We start from the raw sequence: 19,413 nt of genomic DNA on the forward strand, positions 1-19,413 counted from the left end.
TTGTGAGCTCCTCGGGAGCTCCCCGTGCTGTGTGGGTAGCTATCCCTACCCAGAGAACATTATGACGTCTTAAAGACGTCTAAAAGACGTCTTATATTTCTATAAGACGTCTTATAAAACTATCAGAAAGACGTCTTTTAGACGACTTTAAGACGTCTTATGACCCGATTTAAGACGTTTTTAAGACGTCTAAAAGACGTCTAATTTTTTTTATTTATGACGTTTTTGAGACGTCTTATATAAAAATTATTTTAGACATCCCTGGCAAAAAAATTTCTACAAAATTCTAAAAAACTACAAAAATTTACAAAAGTATTCCAATTCTGGCATTTTTTTGTAGTTTTTACAGAAAAATGCTAAATTTGAAACACACTTTTGTAAATTTTTGTAGTTTTTTAGAATTTTGTAGAAAATTTTTCCACCAAGGATTTCAAAAGCTAGGTTTATTATTTTTTATTTTTTATTATTTTAAACAAAATACTTTATATTTATATTTCATTATTTTTATTTTATTATTAAGATAAGTTTTTTTATAAATAAAAAATTTTATATTATATATTTGAATTTTATTTCATGTTTTCGTGATTGGAAATTACAGAATTTTACAGAGATACTGGATTCAGTCACATATTTTACAGCAACTTAAGCGCAACACTATTATCGTCCGGTTTATTAATTGTCAAAAACTGTTGTCAGAAATGTTGTCAGAAAGGTTAATTATTTCCAATAACAGCCTACACACGCGATACGTACGAGAGTTAAAAAGTTGTGTTGTATTAACGTATCCACACTCGGCTGCGTTACACAGCAAACCGGGACAAAACGTCCCAACACACACGCGATACGTGCAAGAGTTCAAAAATTGATACGGGATAAGCACGTCGATCGACTTGATCGCATCACACGGCAGATTTGGTTATGTGCGTCATTCGACGTCTTAAAAACGTCTTTCTCAGACGTCGTAAAGACGTCTAAATGGCGTCTCAAAGAATATGTCTTAAAAAGACGTATTTTAGACGTCTTAAGAGAGACGTCTAAAATAAGACGATTTTAAGACGTCATAAAGACGTCTTTTAATAAAGTCTCAAAGACGTCTCTTTTAAGACGTCTTAAAGATGTCTTTTAGACATGCATGTTGTCTGGGTACTTATTCTCCCGTACTTACTTTCCCTTCTTGCACTCAAAATCACCCTCACACAGTATCTCTCACTTCTTACAATAACATAACAAACTTATCTCCTATCCGACCGGAAACGGAAGTCCTGCTTATATTATTTTTAACTTATTTCTTATTTTATTTTATTTTGTATTATTTATTACTTATATTTGTTTTATTTATACATTATTTATTGATAAGTAAACTATATCTTATCTTCACTACAAGTCAATACTACATTTATAAAATTTGCTACTATATGACTCAGTACTTACAATACTATTGCGTAGCATATTTAACCTTCATTTTAGGTATTATATTCGCGAAAATGTGTTTATCATTTAGTTTAGGTATCTGCCTCTGTCGTAGAAATGAATATTTATCCATTTTGTATATAGTTATAACATCATCCTATGAAATATATTGTTTATTTTTTCTTGTATTTTTATTAATAAGTAAATTCTTTGTTAATAAATTACGTATTCCTTTTTGCAAATGTACATAATCATAAAATGGTATAATTTAGTGCTTTTCTACAAATAAAGTATTTTCTACAAAAAAGAAAAAACTTACATTAAATAAATATTGAATAATGTGTATATATGTTTTATATATATATATATATATATATATATATATATATATATATATAATATAAACAAACAAAAACACACACATAACATTTACTTACTGGAATTCATACACATTTTGTATTGTAAAGAGTTGGCTTCTTGAATTAATAAATTAATATAACTGTATGTGATCAAGGAGCTACATTGAAAGTTTAATCTCAGTCCGGAAGCTATTTGTGGCTATTGGTTTGAATCCACATTTTATAAGAAATGTCAACCACTTTTTAATACATCTTACAAGCTGTATTGTATTTGTCGTATTTTGACAAACTCATAACCAAGAGGCATGTGGTTGCCCGATGCAAGACATCACATGTAAAACATTACCGCGTCATCTGCAAATTTTCTTCGTTTTATACTCTAATCCTCAAAGCCAATAATTCTATCGTTTTTTAAGTCATAATGAATGGCAGGCTGTATGGACATTTCATCCTACCCAGCTAGCAAAATGACGCAAACTTTGCGCGAAATTTGCCGCAAACTCGAGCAAACCTTTGCAACAAAATTACGACAAGGTGTGTCCGCATTAAGCTTAGCTTTTGTTGGCAAGTCTTGTTGTAAATAGTATGACGCATATTTATGCAAATAACATGGTAAAATTTGCTAGTAAAGCATAATAACAAATTTGCAGCAAGAACAAGGCAAACCTTGCTGTACACAATATGATAACAAATTTGTGGCAAGAATAGAGCAAACCTTGCTGTACATAGCATAATAGCAAATTTGTGGCAAAAACGAGGCAAATCTTGCTATGCACAATATGATAGCAAATTTGTGGCAAGAACAGGACAAATATTGTCGAAATTTAGATCAACAAAAATGATTATTAGACTGAAATATTAGACTGATTAGTCCAATATCAAATGTGAATGGTGCAATCATACTTGGTTCTCTGTTCTCGATGAGCCCTTTTTATTAATCCAGTAGGTAAATCTTTTTCACGAGAAATGCGCCATCTCGAGATAGATTGTAAAGTCAGAAATAAAGTTTAAAACCCGATAATGCAACCCTGTTATTTGCATAAAATGTGCGTCATACTATTTGCGACAAGCCTTGCCAACAAAAACTAAGCTGTTTACGGACACACCTTGTCGCAATTTTGTTGCGTAAGTATGCTCGGCAAGTTTTATTTTGTTCTTGCTACTAATTTGCCGTTATTATGTGCTTAACAAGATTTCCTGTTTCTGCCATAAATTTATTGTCATGTCGTGTAGCAAGGTTTGCTCTGTTATTTGCTTAAATTTTGCATTTTATCGTGTCGGAACTAATCTTGTAATTTCTATACGTAATATTTATGTACAAGTCTTTCTCTGTTATTTGCAGCATCGTGTGATGAAAACTTTTGCCGTAAATTTGCTCGAAACTTTTAGAAAACAAAGCAACAGACAATTACTTGTCATAAAATTGTTGTCAAAATTGAAACAATCCTTGCTGTAAAGCTTTCACGATATGTGATTTTAACAGGCCTGGCTAGCTGGGTATATTAGCACACAGTATAATTCCTTGTCTTTGACTTCTTTTGCAAGTAATTTGAGATATTTATTACACTGCGTTTTTTTTATATCGATGTAGTAACTCTAAGTCTCTTGACAAAACAACTTTAATTAAGTTACTACATTGATGTTATAACTTTGTAACGGAGCATTTATATGGCATATAACATCAGTATATATTATTAATATCGATGTTATAACTTTGGCGTAAATCGAGCCGTGTAAACGTAGTCTGTTATAAAAGAAAGATAATAATAAGAGAATATTTAAAAAATAATAAGAGATTAATAGTAAAATAATAAGATTGTTATAGAATTGAATAGTAACAATAGACTCATTAATAAAACCAAAGGATCTTCTAGGGAGGAATTAGTATAAGTGTTTTCTATTGATTGCCGCCATTGGTTTCAAAATCAGAGAAAAAAAATTAGATAAAAATAAACAGAAAAAAAATAAAGCTAGACAGAGAAAAAAGATAAAAATAGAGAATAATAAACTTCTTACGCAACACAACTTTAAACGCTATATTTAGTCATTTCCGCTTTTGAACTTAATGGCGTTTGTTGTATTTAATAAAACCTTAAACTATTATATCTGTGGTGCTACATTATTGTTTCTTATAAGCATTTGTATAAATTTTTGTTGCATAGTAGCAGTTTTATCGATCTTGCCATTTTTATTGGTGACAAGCGGGAGGAGAGGCGGAAAGGGAACGAGGAAGAGAGAGAAGAGAAGGTCGGGGAAGAGAGTGAGCAGAGTGGAGGAGACGACAGAGACTGGTGGTGGGAAGGGAGCAGAGACAGAGAGGAGAAGAAGAGGATGGGGGAGAGAGCGGAGAAGGTAGAAGAGGCAAAGGATGAGAGAGGAAATGCTGAATTAGAAGAGAAGAGGAAGGCAGGAGGAGACGGCAAGGAGGAGGGGGGAAGTGACAAGGAGGAGGATGGGGAAGAGGGGGATAGGGGGATTGCAAGAAGGAAACTATAAGTTGTTTTTGGTTATAGGTAGAAGGAATTAAAGGAGGTGATAAGGAACAGAAACTAGAGAGAGAGGAGAGACAGAGGGTAGAAGAGGAGGCAGAGGATGACGGTAGGAGCTTGAAGATTTGGAGTTCGGGGGAGGACAGTCAGATGGAATGAGAGAGGAACAGAGAGGAATTAATTTGGAAGCGGCAGTGAAGGCGTTCGGAGAAGGCAGCGGGAGGAGATTGAGGAAATGGAGGAGGAAAGGAGGGAAAGGGGACTTTGGGGACCAGTGGAGACGAAAAGGAGAGGGAGTTGATAGTATGTAGAGGTCGCACAATGGCCAGGGCGCGTAGGAGGGTCTGTGATACGTAAGATGTATTAATCGAAAATGTGGAGTATGATATTATGACATCAGGGCTGCCATCCAATTATCAAACTTAAAAAAGTGAAATAGTGACTAGATTTTGAGAAAAGTGACTTTTTAGATATCAAAAAATAGTAACTAAAGTAACATTTTTACTTAATTTTTAAAGTAATTAAAGTCATTTAAGTAAAAAAACATTTACTCTTATTATTCTATTTTTAGATAGTTTAACAAGTAAAAAATATTTTTCATTTCATGAATTAAAATAAAAGTTTTATTTAAAAAAAGTAAAAATTTAAACAATACATTTCTAGCGGTTTTATAATTAAAAGGACAGTTTTATAATTGAATATCTTATTAAATATAAAATTTAAAAAAAAATTAAAGTTTTTAAACGCAACAAAAATAAAAAATATAATCTGAATGTGCAAAAATAATCGTAGTGTATTTAAAGCTGTCACTTTTAAGTTTTACATTTGTTTTTAACACATACAGTAAATAGAAAATTAATACAAATATATATATATATATATATATATATATATATATGTATAATAATAGTGAAAAGAACAAATCACAAATGTAGCTTTGTTAAATCCTATGTTAAGTTTAATTATTTAATCTTTCTTTGATTTTTTATTAAAATAATCTAAAATATTATTCTTCCTTTTATCTACATTTTTTTCTTTATCTCTAATTTGCTTTCGTTACGTTTGTGCTTCCCCGCGAAGCTTTGAAACACCTGCCAGCATTGCTTCAGCGAGAGCTATTTCTTCCATATTCTTCTTTTCTATTTCTTTTTTTAGCCTTTCACTAGCCTCTTTTAGTAGTTTGTCAGCTTGTACAGCTTTCGTATCTTCGAGTTGCCGCAGCTCTATTAGCTTCTTTTCTTCTACTTGAAGTTTTGTTTTATTTTCTTCTAATTCTTTCTTTTTGTTTTCTTTTTCCCTTAATTGTTCCTCTAATTTTGTTTGATGCTTTTGTTCTTTTGCTTTTTTTTCTAAGTATTGATTATATCTTTGATGCGCTAATCTAGCTAAGCTAAGTTAAGAGCTCTTTGGTAATAGGGACTGTATGGGTAAATTGTTGTACTTATTTAAAACATATTTCACAATCATATATGAGTTTAGCATTCTCTCGGACATGGAAGCCCTGTTATCTGTAAGAATAAGAGCAGATGTAGATAATCCTCGCTCTACATCAGCATTTCCATGTGAAAGACTTAGGAGAGCCTTCACAATTTTCGATACAACAGGATATTTTATATTGCTAAAACTGTTTTTAAGTACAAAAAAGTAACTCCAATATGCATTAATTCGAATATTAGACAAATCAGTCTGAGGATGCTCTTCCCCCTGTAAAAGTTTCCATTCGTCTATCAAAATATCTGTTTGTACTTCGAACGGTAATGCTTTTGCTGCTGTCACAATTGCAGAAATAGAATTAGATTTTTGATATTCAGAAGGATGCAAACAATTGATATTTTGTAATATATTGCTCTTAGATTGTAGCAATGACGTTTTTATTATGTGCTGACTGGCAGATACATAGTGATTTCTTGCTTTCTCAAGAAATTGAATTTTCACAATAGAATCGCAAGAATCAAGTTCATCTAATATCGTCTTATCAATAACAATCTCTGTAGGTTCTAGTAAATTATTCTTATTAAATACTTCGCTGTAGGTAAGCTTAGTATTCTTGCATGATCTTCCAATTAAAATGTTAATTAATTTTTTTAATTCAGGGTAAAGTAAATGTATTAAAGGCTCCTCTCTTTGGAAAAGACCTGTAACAGCAGTAAAAATCTTTGCAGACGATACAATAAACATAATTTCTGCTTTCATGGTTGGTCTTTTAAGAAGATTTACAATCCGTCGATATGCTAATGATTCTGTTAAAATTTTCTTTTTTTCTTTTATGATGTATTAAAAAAAATAGTATTTAATAGCTTTCCATAAAAAAAGTGCCCTTTTACCAAAATCTTCTACAGTCAGCCAACGTTGAGGAACATGTCTAAGGAAATGATAATACGGTAAATCGTGCTTCTCTAACACAGCACAAAAATCTTCCCATTTTCCAGGCCAACCTTTGAAAAAATCGTGCAAAAAGTATAACAGATCTGAAGCATTCTCACCAAGTTCTTTCATACTTTTGCGAAAAGCATTGTGAGTAATGTGTATATTGCAAGTTTCAATATTAATTAAATCTTTTTTTCTTGATTTCATAAATTCTTCATTGATTTTCTTGAAAACAGCTTTGTTAACATTAGGACCATCGCTACCAAGCATATTAATAAATTAGAGAAAGGAAGATTAGCATTAGACATAGCTTCTTTTAATTTCTTTAAAAGATCATCTGATCTGGCTTTTCCTATAAAAAATGTTTCTAAATGATGAGTAACAATGCAATTCATAGAATCACACCAGTAGCGAACAGCTATGTGAAGTTCTTTTTTGCCAGCTGCATTAGTAATTTAGTAGTTTCATCATAGAGCAATGTAAAGTATGAGTCTCCAATTTCTTTCTTCTGTTCATTTTTGAAGGCGCTAAAGCTTCAGTAATTAAATATGTCATCTTTGTTCGTCCAAGGGAAAAGTTCTGGAGTACATTGCTCGGGCCAAACATTGCCTGAAATGTTTTCTTCAAATTATAGCATGAAGAAGCACTCAAATTTGAAACAACGCTTTTTATGGTCCAAATGAGTTCTGCTCGAATTGTTTGATCTCGCACACTGTAAAGCTGAAGAACTGAAGGATTCTCATTTGATATATTGGTAGTCTTTGAACATGATACTCCAACTGCTGACGTGGCAATGAGATGCAACTGACCAACTAATTTTTGTGCTGTCATATTTTTCCTATGTTTGATTGTTGAAGCATGTTGAGTAATAGCTTGGAATCCTTTCTGCGATACATCGATATTACACGTACAAACTTTACAGTATACCTCATTATCACTCGATTGAGCTTTTGTGGCCCATTCTCGAACTTTATATCCTTGCTCGTCATCTTTTTCATTCCAACTGGCCAAAAATTTTTCAATTTTTACCCATTATATACTGAAAATAGTTAAATATTCCTATAGGCTTCCACGCTCAAATACTGAACTTACTGTAATTACTTTATATAATCTTAAAATACAAAAAAATATTATACTTTTATAATTTTATAAAAATGTAAAATTAATTTTTAATATTTAAAATTCAAAAAAGTTAAGATGTATAGAAATTAAATATTTAATTATTAATTTAAACAGTATATTTACTGCTAACTTATTTTTGTTATCGCCTTTGTTAATTTGTAATTAATTCCAAACAACATAAGTCTTTGAGCAATTAAATAATTTGTTTTAAAAACACCTATCCAGCAAAAGTTGATACAAAAACTGATTTTAGAGATAGTCCAATTTTAAATAGAAAATCGTATTAAATATGATTTATAAATAAAAATTGCAAATTAAAGTAAATATTTTTTTACTTAATAATTATAAATTAATGTAATAATTTATTAAAACTAAACTAAAAACATTTTTTTAAGTAAAACACTAAAAATTCTTGATAATTCTTGCAAAAGTTCAATTTTGTTAACTTATATTTCTTGCTGGAAAGTTGTTAAAATATTTAAATATTATATTATATTTATCTTTCATAAAATTGATATTGTAAGAATAAATATATTTACCTTTAAAAACAAGAAAGATTATAATTAAAATAAAATTATGATTAGAAATATTTCAGCAGCAACGAGAAAATGACACATTAGTAACACTACCAGCCGAACTCTGAAGAGCAACTAAATGCTGGTTGGAATAAAGACGAAGAGAGTATTCTTTTGTTCGTTGAGCAACTGTTTTCATCTCAACGTTTCTGTTTCTAGCAGAATGGCAAATTTTTTTATATTTACTGCGATTTATTTGTTTAGTTGAGAGAGATGTCACGGCCCGCTTTTAAGTGATCCTTGAATGCAATACGCCCTCTGACAAAATGGACATGAATTACATAGCCAATGTAATTCAGAACTAGCGAGAACGAGAGATGAGCAAGGTGACAATAAGAATCTGACAAAACAAAGTTGAGAACCTGAACATTGGTTATATAGTTCATGTCCACTTTGTTGAAGAGAGTATTGCATTCGAGAATCGCCTAAAATCAGGCCGTGACACCTCTTAGCCTTGTATTGGTTCTAAAATTGATTCTGTTTGCAATGTAAAACAACCAGACGGTACAATATTGTGTGAGTAACAGTAAATAGCAACTGTTATTAATAATAATAGTTAATAATTTATTGAATAAAATGGCAAACATAGTACATGAATAGAATGATTATACACTAATCAACAAAAAATAGGGAATACTTTTAAAACGCTCAAAATTATACTATTTTCAAATTTAAAACTCGGCAAAAAAATTATCGCAGACAAAAAATTAAAAAATCATTTTACAGCTTAAATCTTATATCTAAGCTGTAAAATGTTCTTGAAATTTTTTGTCTGCAATAATTTTTTGCCAAGTTTCAACAATTTGAAAATAGTGCAATGAGTATTTTAGAGTGTATTTTACAAATCTCGTATTATCTTAGAGAAAAAGTGACTATAGTGACTCATTTTAGATAGTAGTGACGTTTTAATGACTTCGTAAAAAAAAAGTGACAAAAAGTGATTTAGGTGACTGAATGGCAGCCCTGTGACATGTATGATATTGGTTGAGTCTGCAAACCCCGAGGGGACGCAGTTAATAAATATCTATCTATCTAAGTACACGCCGATTATCTTGCGTCCCATACAGCACAAAATTTATAGTTACATTGTAACAATGTTGCAACAAGATTGCAATCTTGCAGCAATATTGTTACAATATAATTTGTTTTGTGCTGTTGGGATAATGCCTGACTACCCTAGATAATCAGGTACTCAACTGCCAATTTTAACAGCACTTTTTACTTTTAACGTAACAAAATTAAATTTTTAAATTGTTTACTTTTATTTAACAATAATTTAATTTAAATTAATAACTTTAATTTAAACATTATATTTACCCAACTCTGCTTGTATTTCATTATTTTTAAATGTATGCGGTAGCAAATTTGGAATTATTGTATTATTATTTATTATACTTATATTTTCTTCTATTGGCGAATTTATTGATGGAATTGCAGTACTTTTTAAAATTCGTCTATTTGGAGAACAACTATAATCATTATCAGAAAAATGTTTATAGCATACTCGCAACTTTTGCATTTCAAGTTTTGATGAAACATTTATGCATAAACTTTCTAACCACAATTTGCAACGTTCCTCATTTTTGGGAAACAAATTAGATGGAACGTTCTTCCCAGAATGGCAAGTAGAGACGCAACACGCTTTTACTATTTTTAAAGGTTTTTTTTTTCAATATTTAGGAGAAGAATGTATAAGCACGTCTGAATAAGACTGTCTTTAAAGAAACCGGTCATGTAAACATGATAAAACAGTCACATGTGCTCATATTTAGTTCATATAAGGCGATTTTTGGCGATCGTTTGGTACATGTACCAAACTGTACCAGAACCAATAAGATAAAAGTTTACTTATATCCCATTAGTTCTGGTACAGTTTGATATGCTTTGGTACATGTACCAAACGATCGCCTATATTGGGGATTATATTCTAGAGGCGCTACTAACGCTGGTACAAGGAGTTTGGTGGCCCTGGATCTCATCAGGAAATATGTGTCAAATTGAGACTATGGAATTTGTTCCCATTATTGTTACTAGGGTATGTGGAGGGGTATGCAATATAAAGAGTTCCGATTTTATCACTCGTTTTTGTTAAAAGACGGACAGCAAAAATTTCTGAAACATTACCGCTCAGTCAATCGGTGAAAGACAAACTTCTCAAAGATGAACTATTATGTTCTGATCCAGCAAAATAAAGCGTGTGATAAACCGTAAGTATTTTTAATTTTTAAATTCTTGCCTTCTACATTTATTCTATATTTTATTTCTAATTTCTCCTGTATTCTTTTCACAGAACATTATCGCAGCCGCGTTATATTCTGCGCATTTTGGGAAGGAGATATACCTTAACTGCCACAGCATATAAATATTTGGATATGGGAATCAGCGGGACTTGAGCCTTTTGTTGAGATGATTCTGGTGACAACAAAGGCAATGAGATACCGTTGTCACATCACACTTGGATAATGATTGAGAAACGTATGGATATCAAGCGACTCCTGCAGTTAGCCACCACTATATCGCTATGAATTGATAATCTTATAAAACTCGTCAAAATAGGTAACGAAGGTGCCGTAAAATTTATCTTAAATAACAAAATTATGAAACCATTAACTGTACAATTTTTACTAAACCTTGAAGATGTTATCAATAATGCATATTTTAAGTTGTCGCAAGATATGTATGTAATAAAAGAACGATATAATCAATTTGTAAACTGCTTGCAGCGAAATAATATTTATAACGAGTGCGATGAAGTCAAATTATTAAATAAAATACGTGTAAAAACTTCGCTCGTAGATTGCGAACTGATGGCTTATGCATTAGACAATATTGTATACGATGCGTTACGAAATGAATAAATGAAAAAAATTTATAAACAATTCTAACTTATTTTCTCTCTTTCCTATTCCTTTGCAGTATAATGGCGTTTGTAAAACTAATTTTAAGTAAGAGGTACATAGATAAGGTGCGATGGGTGGAAACGTATGTATGTTGTGGAATTAGGTAAGGGATGCGTTGGTGCTGGTTAAGTCCGATCAGAAAGGCCCCCATAAATAATAAGAATAAGTGTTTATATATTTGCTCTTTAGTGTACAGCTGTAAGTATGTCAGTGTGTACTACGATTTTGAGATAATCCCGGAGGGTAGTCTGCTTGCCGTCGTCTGCCGCAGAACTGTATGCTGTAAGGGTTGGTTGCCGCGGTGTTAGAAGGATTAGGCGGCACCGGCAGGTGCCTGAAGGAAGTTAGGACTGGTTAGTTGCTATCACTTCCAAAGAGCTCCCTGAAGACTTTCCTCTTCTTCTCGAGCACGGAGCGAGGGAGGTGTTTCCCGGGTGTGCGAGAAAGCGTGCGTGGCGTCTTAGATCTTCCGGTGTTTCAGCGGTGGCCTTTGGAGTCGCTACGTACCCCTGTAGTTTGGTCTGCCACGATCTGTGGCCCAACAGTAGTCGTCTGCGTAGGCCGGTTGATAGTTACGGAGGGACCAGAAGTTGCGGTCTGCGTCGACCGAGTGATGGTCCCGCGTCCTACGGTTTGTGTTGCCCTGGTCATCGGGAAACGGCGAAGATCCCTGGGTTAGAGCCGCGGATCCTTAGGTTTCTCAGATGAGACTGCAATCCGAATGAGTCGCCACTTAAGGGGATGCTGGACTGTCTCTTAAACTTGATCAGGGTCGATAATGTAGAGTCATTCGTGCACATCATTAATGAGATTTCGTATGTATTTCTTTTATTTGATTTGGAAATTTTTTTCCAGAATTAAAGTACACATTAATATCAATCTGTGAATTAAATTTTATATCGAAAACCAAACTTTTTTTCATATTACTCTACTTATCGACTTCTTCCGAATTCGCACTTACATACATACGAGATTTTTCTTATAAGAAATCATACTGAAGCGTCTAGGCTCATTTTTGAAAGCACAGAATTGTTCTTTCTTGTAATGCAATGGGCAAGGCACGCTTGTTTTGTACGTACAAAGTCTAAAACTTTTATACGCAGCAAATGTTTTCACGAGTCGACCGCAGGAGTCGATCACAAAACTGTAATTTTTTAATTTTTGTTTGTTTTTCATATAAACTTGTGTACTGCGCACTCTGTTAGTGTTTACATTTTAATTCTGGAGGATTTTTAATTCTGTAATTAACAGATTTTTTAGTGGAACAATAATCGCGTTTAATCGGTAAAACAGACCTATCTCCAGCATCTCCTTAACGGAGATCTCTTCCGCGTCGGGCTCCTCAGGCTCCGGAATCTTCCTCTTGAGACCCGTGTGCACCGGATTGGTCCAAGGACCACGGTGATCCGACCGTCTGCAGCAAGGTAGGATGCTAATAAGAGTCTCCCGGAGGAGATCTTATAAGACCACGAGCTCGCTTGGATCAAAAATCAGATGCCAAGGCCCTGAGATGCTTCGTCAAAAAGGGTCACTGCTTGTATAGGCTCGGGATTGAGCTCGCTATACGAAGCATAGAAAGCTTATCTCTCGCCGTGGATGGTCTCCTTATGTAGGCCAAGCGCTGTCACTTGAGTCGCGAGTAGTGCAGAGTAGTGACGCCGCGCTCTTGCCTAGTGGCGGCCGCGCGCACTACTCGTGGTCACCGGAGTCGCTGACCCGGCCGCGGACGCTGTGCGCGCGCGTCGCGCTGTGACGTGCCGCCACATATGTTAATGGGAGACTGTGTATGAAAGAGTAAACGCAACGGATGAAAGAGAAAGAGCCGGAATGATAAGACTGTATGGGCGACGGGTGAATAGTTGGAGATATCACATACGGGTGAGAGAGACAGATTCGCAGTAAAGGGAGAACGCGAGCACCGCTGCGATGGCTGCGGCAGCGGGCGCGCATCCCCCTTTTTCAACTCAGCTGTTCATCGGGGACGGTCGCGGACCCCGAAAATCCTGTGTCAGCAATTCCCGCGCTGCGAGACCCCCGATCCGCATGACGTCATGCCGGCTGCGCGCCTACAAGTTTCCTCCGCACACCCGCTCCTCCTTCGGAGCTTCCGGATCAAAATCGCTGTAGTATCAACTACCCAAATAGCCAAATAAAGGCAACGTGTTGTTATTTTGCTGTCACTTATTCCCTATTAATTTTATCAAACTAAAGCCAAGGTGTTTCCTCAAACTGTCTGTCGTTCTGACATCATGTAAAATTCTACATTAGAATTCAACAAACTGACGGCAAGTTGTCAACATGCATGCACAATTGCTGTCAATGTGACAAGTTTATTATTCCTCAATGCATGCACTTATAATTTTATAAACTCATGAAGGTTATTTGCTCTCCTGATGTTAACTTCGTTCCATGTTAAATTACAATGACAGCAAATTGTGGGCAAGTTCACAACATGCAGTGCATTAATTTAATTGCCCGATATGCTTAATCTCGCTTGGCTATCTGGGTACTATACATTTTTAGAAACATGAACGTATATCACGAATTATTTGAAGATAATGATTATGAAGATTATCAAATGTTAATATTACTTCGTAAACCATATACCGTTCGGTTATGTCTTGATTTTTAAACATATTCAATAAAAATGAATTTGTTGCACGATTTCGATTAAGTAAGAAAATGGTTCTCAGAATACTTATGCTTATTTGTGAGAGAATACGAACAAAAACATTGAGGTATTTATAATTATATAATACAATAGAATAGTATTTTTATCAATTCTAAAATAATTATTTTTAGAAATAATGCAATAACACCATTGCATCAGTTGTTACTAACGTTACGTTTCTACTAGAGCTTTTCAAATTGTTATTGCTAATTTTGCAGGAATTCATGCATCTACAGCATGCAGAATTATAAAAAAGTAACAATAGCTCTGGCTTCTAAATGCTGTCATTACATACATTTTTCAGAAAATACAATAAATATACGTAAAGAATTTTACAATATCGCTAAGTTTTCACGAGTTATTGGTGCAACCGATTGTACTCACGTAAAAATCTAATCACCAAATATATATTAAATAAATTGTAAATTTCAGACATTTTATTATTAGTACAAACAAATTTTACATGTTTCTATACTTTTTTAGGTGGAGATGAGACTGAAGTTTTCTTAAATAGAGAGGGTTTTTTCAGTATCAATATGCAAGCAGTAATAGTGATTTGGAATATTTCAAGATGTAGTCGCACAATGGCCAGGTTCAACTCACGATGCTACTATTTTTGATGCTTAAGTCGTTTACATACTAGATTTATCTAGGGCAAAATGTAAGATGGAATTTTACTAGGAGATAATAGATATTCCTGTTCTAAATTTTTAATGACTCCTTTAATGCAAACACATAATCGTGAAGAATTATACAACAAATCGCAAATTCGTACTAGAAATGTTATTGAACGTGCCTTTGGCATATGGAAACGCAGATTTCCTATTTTAGCAATTGGTATGAGATTATCTGTAGCCACTGCTCAAGCTATTGTGGTCGCAACTGCAGTATTACATAATATTGCTCTTCAATTGCATGATCCTGAGCCAGTTAATTTTGATGTCATACAATTAATCGATGCATTAGAAAATCATGAAAATCCAATAACAATACCAGATAATGCTAGAGCCGATACTGCAAGAAGAGTATTAATTGAAACATATTTTAGGGTATATTTAATACTATTATCTATTATATTCATATATAAATATTAAAATTAAACATTTTCTTATAATATATTATTTCAGGAACACTTTTACATATCTATTATTTTTAATATTTCACATTATTGCCATAACTCTATTTTGCAGTTTTTCTATTAAGTTTTTATATTTTACAATCTGTTAATTAACAATAAAAACTATGACCTAAAAGTCCCTATAATAATATAAATTTTTGTATTAAAAGAAATTGGAAAGTATTAAACTCTTGTAACAGAAATACATAATTTATATATGTATATATATATATATATATATATATATATATATATATATATATATACAGGGTCATTCAGAATAACATTAGGTCCGTAAAATGACGTATTCCTGACGCAATTCTAAAACGATTTTTCCTTTACCAAAATTTTATTTGAAGCGTAGTTTTAGAGTTATAAGCCAAAATAGTTAACGAATTACGCGTCGAGTACAGAAGGCAGGCAGGGGCGGCGCGTCACGAGCGTAACGCGGGCGCGGCTGACTATCCGCGTCAGCTGACGATACCACCGCGTAAGTCGCTATTTTATCTTATAATATAAAATTATGCTTTAAATAAAATTTTGGTAAAGAAAAGATTGTCTCGGAATTATGTTAGGAATACGTGTTTCTTAAAATCATTGTAATAATTCAAAGTTGTTCCGGATCGCCGGCCGTCGAACGCTGCAACCAGCTGATTGCTACTTACACGCGATGTGTGTGTATGCCGTGTTTCTGTAAGAGAGAGCGCGAGAGAGTGAGAGAGAGAGAGGGGGGGGGAGACGTTTATACACATGCTCGCACACACTTTCTCTCTCTCTCTCTTTCTCTCTTTTTTACACAAACACGGCATACATACACACATCGCGTGTAGCAATCAGCTGGTTGCAGCGTCTGACGCACAAACACTCTCTCATTTAATTACTCACACACCTGTTCACTCACCTTGTAGCAGCGTAGCCAATCTTCATGCTTATGAACAATCATCAGAGATGATTGTTAAAGATGCGCGACACATCCAAACTTTCTCGCTTTTACTAATTACACTCAATTGATAATTACACAATAAAAATTACGGGTTTACTGTTTATTCACTCACTACCGATTTCCAAAAATTATTTTACTCACCGTTTTCAAAAATTACTTTAAAAGAAACGCGAATGCAAATAGCGCAGGACTCGACGCGAAGCGACGGACCGCAGAGACTGCACGACGACGACCACGAGGGTTAAGGCCATCACACAATGCCAGGCAACAGGCAATAGGAACAGGAAATAAGGAAAGAGAGAAAAAGAGAAGATGATCCTTTCTCTCTTTCATTATTTCTGTTCCTATTGCCTGTTGCCTGGCATTGTGTTTAGGCCCTTATGTTTACAACGTGCTGCGACTAGGACCAAGAATGCCGGCGCGGCGCCGTAAACAGAGGGAGCGAGCGCGTCAGTGCGACGGCGTGGTAGGAGTCGCTGTCGCGACTGTTGCCGTCTGCGGCACCGCATCCTTGGCTGCGTGGCGCGTGATTGACGCGAGCGGCGAGATAAAACAAACGATCGGCTAAAACCTTTGTATTGCGAATGCAGTAGAAAACATGAAACGTATGACGTACTTAAAAAAATTCATTATTTATTATAATTAATAACGATTTCTAATTGTAATAAATAATGGACTTGGTTAGGAGGAGCGCTGGTGTGTGGACGTATGGTGTAGTGTGAGCGGATAATAAGGCGATTTAGAGCGGTTGTAAGCGAGTTAAAGAGGTAGTATTGAGGAGAATTAGGTAGAGTGAGATTAATTTTCGGCGAGTAATTGGAGGGAAGGTAAGAGAAGTAGGATTTAGGTATAATAGCAAGGAAAAGACACAAGGTAGGTAGGAGGTTAGTTTAGAAGGTTAGAAGCTTCGAGAACAAGCGCGGGAAGATGTCGAGAGAGGGAAGGGAGAGAAGTGCAAGAGGAAGTAGAAATGGGATAGAAGAGGGGCAAAGGAAGTTAACGTTAGAAGGAGGCAAACAAGGAAAGCAGGTAGGTTTTAAAGAGAAAGTGGAGATAAGAGAAATAGGGGGAATAGAGGAATTGGAAAAAGAGGTTAGAGCGCTAGTAACAGAATTTAAGAATTTTAAGGAAGACGTAAGAAAAGAATTAGCAGAAATGAAGGCGGAGAGAGAAAAATATGAAAATAGGGCGAATGATTTAGAGAGGAAATTATTAGAGGTAGAAGGATCGGTGCTAGAAAGATTTACAGTGAGTAGAGAAGGGAGAGAGATAGAGAGAACGGAAGGGAGCGGTAGTGAATGGAGCATAGGGACGATTAACGTCAGTAAAGGAAGCAGAGGTAGATCGAGCAGAGCGAGCTCCAGAAGTAGATCAGAAATAGATAGCGATGCATTTAGTGATAGAGAGGTAGGAAAATTAAAGAGGTTAGTAGCTGACAAGGATAAAGAGGAAAGAAAGAATAATATAATAATTAGAGGCATAAGAGGAGAGGAGTTAGAAAAAGTAACAAAGGCTTGGATAGAGGAGATGATTAAGGAGAAATTAGATTTAGAGGTTAGAGTCACTAGATATTGGTTAAGCGGGCAAGTTGTAATAGGATGTTTAGAAAACGAGGTAATGAAAAAAAATGTAATGTATAATAAAAGAAAATTAAAGGGAGAACGTTTCTTTATAGAGCACGATTTGACATGGTTAGAGAGGAATACGCAGAAAGAAATAGCCAGATGGGTGAGGTTAGAAAGAGAAAAAGGTAGAGCGGTTAAGATAGGGATGGGAAGGGTTAAAGTCGGAGGGATATGGAAAAGATGGGAGGAAATAGAGAAAGAGGAGGGAGGAGGTAGCGAAAGGGGGGACGGACAGGATAGGAGAGAGGAAGAGGAAGTACTTAGGGAAGTAGGAGTAGGAGAGAGGGATAAAGAAAATTTTGCCTAAGCCAAGAAGGGGAAGTTAGGACTAAAGAGAGGGGGAAGGAGAAGGGAGTAGATTATGATTATGATTTAATTTTTTGGAATATAGCAGGACTAGGTAGACAGGATAGAGATTTCTGGAAATACGTTAAAGGTTTTGATTTTATTAGTTTAAATGAAACATGGGTAGAGAAGAGAAATTGGAACAGATTGAAAGGTACCTTGTCAAAGTCCCACACCTGGGAGTGTAGTTATGCAATAAGGGATAATAAGAAAGGTAGGGCTAAGGGTGGCTTCATAGTAGGAATAAAGAGGGGAGGAGGGATTAAAGGTTGGGAGTTAATTAAAAGGAGTGGAGAGGGGTGGATTTTGACAAGACTAAGAGGTGTAATGAACGGAAAGGATTTACTAGTGGTATCAGTTTACAATCAGGGCAAGTGGGGAAATATTAAAGAATCAATCAGGGAAATAGTAGAGGAAAACAGAAGGGAACACATAATTATAGGAGGGGGATTTTAATATAAGGATAGGAGAGAAAGGAATAGTGGAGGGAGAGGTAGGAATAGGAAAAAAGAGCAAAGATAAAACAATAGGTAACAACGGTCGAGATTTAGTAGATTTCGTTAAGGAAATAGGCGGTAGGATTTTAAATGGAACGTCAAGCGGTGATAGAGAGGGAGAATATACGTACATAGGAACGAGAGGTAACACTGTTATTGATTATGTAATTGCGAATGACTTTTGTTTAGATAAGGTTAAGGAATTTAGAGTAGAGGAAAGAACGGACTCGGATCACATGCCCTTGTCAATGAGATTGAAGACCGGAAGGAGGGAAGTCACGGAAGAAGAGGAAGAGAGGGAAGAAGAAAGAAGAATTAAAATAAGGTGGGACGAAGAAGCGAAAGATATATACAAGGAACAAACAGAATGGGCGGATTGGATCGAAAACGTAGGAAGCCTGTCGATAGAAGAAATCTGGAAGAACTTGAAAGAAATGATCCAAGAAGCAATGGTAAAAAGGGAAGTCAAATGGAAAAGGAAGGAAATAGGTCACAAGGAGTGGTGGGACAGAGGATGCACTAAGAAGAAAAGGAGACTGCACAGGATGCTGAGGATATGGAAGAAAGGGAGAATCACAAGAGAGCAGTATATGAAGGAAAAGGGAAGTTTTAAGACATATTTAGAACAAAAACAAGAAAAATGGAAGGAAGAGGAAGAGAAAGAGCTTAGAAATCTGAAAAACGAATCAGAGGTGTGGAAATACATAAATAGGAAAAGAGGCGGTAAGAGGCAGATAAGGAATAGTATCACAAAGGATAGATGGAAGACTCACTTCATGAAATTATTGGAAGGAGTAGAGAAGAGTGTAGATAAGGCAACAGCGAATAGGATGGAAAGCAAGGAAGAAGAGAGAACAGAAGGGAGAGAAGAGATGGATTTCGAGGAGGAGATTGGATGTGCACTGGAGAGACTAAAAAACAAGAAAGCCCCAGGGATTGATGGGATACCAATGGAAGCTTGGAGGTATGGAGGTGCGGCGGTAAGAATAGGGC

The 19,413-nt window shown here is 34.9% G+C and overlaps 2 long non-coding RNA genes and 1 pseudogene across 2 annotated transcripts; 2 read left to right on the forward strand and 1 right to left on the reverse strand.

The window, feature by feature from the left end:
• Window positions 1–1,174: 1,174 nt before the first annotated feature.
• Window positions 1,175–2,283, reverse strand: LOC118646057. Its single transcript, XR_004963683.1, has 2 exons — window positions 1,848–2,283; window positions 1,175–1,707 (listed from the first exon to the last, which is right to left on the reverse strand). It is a non-coding gene; the product is annotated as an uncharacterized LOC118646057 (long non-coding RNA).
• Window positions 2,284–9,698: 7,415 nt separating this feature from the next.
• On the forward strand, window positions 9,699–11,198 carry LOC114253831. Its single transcript, XR_003625288.2, has 2 exons — window positions 9,699–10,529; window positions 10,613–11,198. It is a non-coding gene; the product is annotated as an uncharacterized LOC114253831 (long non-coding RNA).
• Window positions 11,199–14,321: 3,123 nt separating this feature from the next.
• Window positions 14,322–16,521, forward strand: LOC114254107 (annotated as a pseudogene).
• The last annotated feature ends 2,892 nt before the right edge of the window (window positions 16,522–19,413 follow it).

The sequence above is a fragment of the Monomorium pharaonis genome, chromosome 6 (assembly GCF_013373865.1).
Source record: "Monomorium pharaonis isolate MP-MQ-018 chromosome 6, ASM1337386v2, whole genome shotgun sequence".
Lineage (NCBI taxonomy): Eukaryota > Metazoa > Arthropoda > Insecta > Hymenoptera > Formicidae > Monomorium > Monomorium pharaonis.